At 35.7% G+C, this 4,677-nt stretch overlaps 1 long non-coding RNA gene across 1 annotated transcript; it reads left to right on the plus strand.

Annotated features, from left to right (window-relative positions):
- The first annotated feature begins 1,096 nt into the window (after positions 1 to 1,096).
- On the plus strand, positions 1,097 to 4,091 carry LOC137018297 (uncharacterized). Its single transcript, XR_010894896.1, has 3 exons — positions 1,097 to 1,378; positions 2,575 to 2,651; positions 3,758 to 4,091. It is a non-coding gene; the product is annotated as an uncharacterized lncRNA (long non-coding RNA).
- The last annotated feature ends 586 nt before the right edge of the window (positions 4,092 to 4,677 follow it).

Genomic DNA, 4,677 nt, shown 5'->3' on the forward strand with positions numbered 1-4,677 from the left:
ATACAATATTTCTACAATATTACTATTCAATATATATATACGTTCATTAGAGACCTGATGTCACACTCTTGTGCCGGCCATTGAATTAAATATTCTGAATATCAATCCACAATTTGGACTTCACCCAGTTGCCATTGGGGGCAATTGTTCTACGATCAACATAGGCTTACAATGCTTCTGGGAAATGCAACCCTGTATTGTATAAAGCACTATATAAATAAAGGCGACATGACTTGAATTAACAGTCTTGTGGAACAAAATTTTGTGGATTTTAATTGTGAATAACTTCACAAGCTTGCATTCATCTCAGTTTTTGAGTGCAAAACCCTCATCTCAATATCCAACTGATAACCTATGCATAGAAACCAGTCTTTCTGAGCCCTAATCTTTTCATATTTATTAAAACAAATGTGAAATGTATGGAAGCTTGTTTCCAAAAAAAAAAAAAAAAAAAAAAAAAAAAAAATAATGAATTATTGTGAATTGTATTGTGACTTTATCTCACAATTCTTACTATTTTCTTGCAGTTGCCAGTTTGTATTTCACAATTCTGACTTTTTTCTCAGAATTGCGAGATTTAAACTCGTAATTGCGAGTTATAGTCAGAATTGCATGATATAAAGTCAGAATTGCATGTTATAATGTCAGAATTGCGAGATTCTGACTTTTTATCACGCAATTCTGATTTGTTTTCCTCAGAATTGTGATATAAATGTGCAATTGCATCTTATAAAAATGTACATAAACTCGCAATTTTGAATTTTTCTTTAAATTGCGAATTATAAAGTCGCTCAATTTTGAGAAAAAAAATAAATAAATTGTGAGATTTGCAACTTGCAGTTGTGAGTTACAAAGTCAGAATTGCATGACGCAAAGCCAGAATTGCGTGTTATAAAGTCAGAATACGAGATATAAACTCGCAATTCTGACTTTTATTTTTATTTCATGGCAGAAACAAGCTTCCATAGAAATTAGAGAACAATATTGTATTAGACTGTTATAAATAATAATAATAAAAAAGCAAATTACCTCTATAAGGAAATGACCACTCTTGCACTCTAAAAACTCCTGGGTTATTTCTTTAACCCATTTTCTGGGTTATTTGTGTTGGGTTAAAATTATGGGTTATTTTTTCAGAGAGTAACCATTTTCTGGGTTATAGGGCTAATATTTTGACCCAATTCCTGGGTTGTTTAGGTTTCTGGGTTATTTTTCAAAGAGTAACCCATGTTCTGGGTTAACGCCCCTTCCCCCCGCCCTCGCTGTTGTTCTGGAATTTTCTCACAACAGTCGTTTGAAACAACCGTCACTTGAACTTGAACGCACTCGATCCGTTTTGGCCTGGGCTTCTTCGGTGCAACTTCATCGCGTGTTCAAGGTAAGCAAGTATTTTCAGTGTCAATGTAACGTAAACTTTTCTGTGTCCATGTCCCCGTTGCTAGTTTAGCACCATCTGTTGAAAAAATGACCATGGCTTACCGTGGTAATTCTGTGGTTAGCACGTAGCCGCCCACGGATATCGCGACAACATCTAACTAGTTTAAAGTCCGTGTAAAGTCAAAATAAATATGTGTTTTGAGTTTGTCAGACTAAATAAGAAAGTGTTATTAACCACCCAGCCAAATTTGAATGATTAAAAATAACGATAAGTTCATGAAATTAGGTGTCAAAATGGTTGTGCTTTTTACACATCGAGAAACGTATGATCTATTTAATGTGTTTAGAAGAAAATGACTGAATTCACTTTACACGGTCTTTAAATTCTATTTTTCATAAACTGTGCTGTACTTATCTCATTGTTATAATACTGGTAATAATACGATAAGCACAGTGCAGCTAGTGGCGACTTCATGCCGCGTTAAGGGGGTCGAACACCGGACGAGAAGCGCCGCGCTGCGCCGCGTCTAGGACAACTCAAGGTATCGCGTACTTTCTCAGTTTATGGCCAGCAATATTGTTATGTTTTAGGACATTATGAAATTAAGATAATGTCAGTAGTATGTTATGATTGTACTGTATAATTAAATACAACCGTTGCTGAGTCTGCAGTCTGAACACTTTACCTCAGAGCGTCCGTTAACTGAATGAATTGAGAATATCACCTGAAAATCCAATAACATCAGCAATTTTCATTCAAGCAGCTGATTTCTGTAAATTAATGTAAAACTAAATTTATATTGCAGCACATGGTGAAGTCAGTATATACATTAACGACGATTTGAGACAAATAAGTGTAAATTTAATATAAATCGATGTACATGGCGCTCTGTGGCGCTGCAGGATTTTGAACAAGGTCCCGAACCGTTGCTGGGCGCCGCGGACAGACGCCGAATGGCGCCGCCGGTGTGTGTACACTCATAGAGAATAATGTGTTTGAATTTTAAATACGCTTCTCTTCCGGTGTGCGACCCCTTTAGCCGCGGCTAGAGCGACGAGGCTACACAATAGTTATGTTAACCAGCTGCGCTGTGCTTATCATATTATACAGTGCCCTACTGTCTTAAGTAGTGAGAGTTAAAGAAGCGTTTCAAGTCTTCAAATTGTTGCTAACCTCTATTGCTATGTTTTCTTCAGGTCATTATAAATGGACAGCTTTGTCGCTGATAAGCTAACTGAGTGGCGGATGTCTGGGCTGATAGAGAATTTTAGAGGTGAGCGTTTTACTTTTAAGGGATAATTCACCCAAAAATGAAAATATGATGTTTATCTGCTTACCCCCAGGGCATCCAAGATGTAGGTGACTTTGTTTCTTCAGTCGAACACAAATGATGATTTTCAACTCCAACCGTTGCAGTCTGTCAGTCTTATAATGCGAGTGAATGGTAACACAATTTATAAGAGTCAAAAAATATGCTTAGACAAATTCAAACTGAACCCTGCGGCGCGTGACGACACATTGATGTCCTAAGACAAGAAACGATCGGTTTGTGTGAGAAACCTAAGCGATTGCTGAACGCAGTTGGACATAGTGGTGTTTTAGAGGTAAAAAATTATATAAATACTGTTCGGTTTCTCGCACAAAAACCGATCGTTTCGTGTCATAGGACATCAATGTGTCGTCACAAGCCGCAGGGTTTAATTTGGATTTGTCTAAGCATATTTTTTGACTCTTATAAATTGTGTTACCATTCATTCGCATTATAAGACTGACAGACTGCAACGGTTGGAGTTAAAAATCATCATTTGTGTTCTACTGAAGAAACAAAGTCACCTACATCTTGGATGCCCTGGGGGTAAGCAGATAAACATCAAATTTTCATTTTTGGGTGAACTATCCCTTTAACTGCCCTCATATCATCTCTCTATACCTAAATATTTTTCTTGAATATGGCTTAAATGTGTCAGTGTAAGATTTTGTGACAGTCACAACTTCTTTGACAGTGGGGAATGCATCTCTATAATAACCCTTATAGTTAAAAGATACTTGTGCCTTGTCTTTAAGCTGTTATGCATAATAATGGGCCAGATATTCACCTTTGCATTAATGTCATTATTACACTTGTTAATGAAAGAAAAGATGGACAGTATAGACTGTCATTCACACAAAATGGGTAATGCTGCAAAAGAACCACATTAGTTAACTAGCAAATTGGGCCACGTTTTTTTTTTTTTTTTTTAAACAAAACAAAAAAAAAAAACCAACAGCATTCCCTTAAGAGTGATTATTTATTAGCTTGATAATCAAAGAGTGTCTGGTGGTTCACAATTGTCTCGACTTATTAACAATACTCATGTTGTCTTGTTTTCTGTCTTTCAGGTGAAGACATAGATGAGGAGGCATTTCTTCTCTTAGATGAGGACACTATCAAAAATCTTGTCCCTCAAGTTCAATCCAGTTATTGAATGTTGTCAAATGTTTGAGAGAAAATGAGTTGTTTATTTTTCTATTTTTTCTAATGTCTAATGTTATTACAGTGTGACCTAAGATAAATAGGTCCAAGTGTGTAGAGTTTAATTTAATTTAATGCAATAAAAATGTAAAAGTGCTTGAAGTGTGTAAGTTTCTGAAGTTTTATTTTCTGAAATAAGGCATACTGGCATAGTAACCCAAGTTAGGTTATTTTTGACCTTTGACCTTTGGTTAAAAAGGGACCTACTAATTTCTGGGATATTTCAACCCAGATATTGGGGTTGTTCTTTTGACCCAAAAGTTGGGTTATATTAACTACAATTTTGGGTTATTTTAACCCAAAATTTGGGTCAGGTATTTAACCCAGAAGTTGGGTCAAAAAGAATAACCCATTTTTCTGGGTTGAAATAACCCAGAAATTAGTTGGTCCCTTTTTAACCCAGGATTTGGGTCAAAAATAACCCATTATGGGTTATTTTTGACCCAGGAGTTTTTAGTGTGTGGTAATACGTATATGCATATTTTATTAGAAGGTGGTAAACTGTAGTTTTATGGTTTTTTTTTTTGTTTTGTTTTTTTTTTTTATTTCACCACACATGGAAACTGGCACACACACACATCCTTGCACCCAGTAATGAATAGTTCTGTCATGGGAAACAGGAATTTTGCTAATTGTGATATATTACAATTACACTATTCCTGCCAATGTTTAATTAATTATATATTTACGCAGAAGAAAGGAGCACCCCCAGTGCTTTGGAAATAAACGAAGTCAACCGGCCCGTATTAATCTTGATTATCATACTTTAGAACAATGCGCCAGGAAT

The sequence above is a fragment of the Chanodichthys erythropterus genome, chromosome 1, assembly GCF_024489055.1.
Source record: "Chanodichthys erythropterus isolate Z2021 chromosome 1, ASM2448905v1, whole genome shotgun sequence".
Lineage (NCBI taxonomy): Eukaryota > Metazoa > Chordata > Actinopteri > Cypriniformes > Xenocyprididae > Chanodichthys > Chanodichthys erythropterus.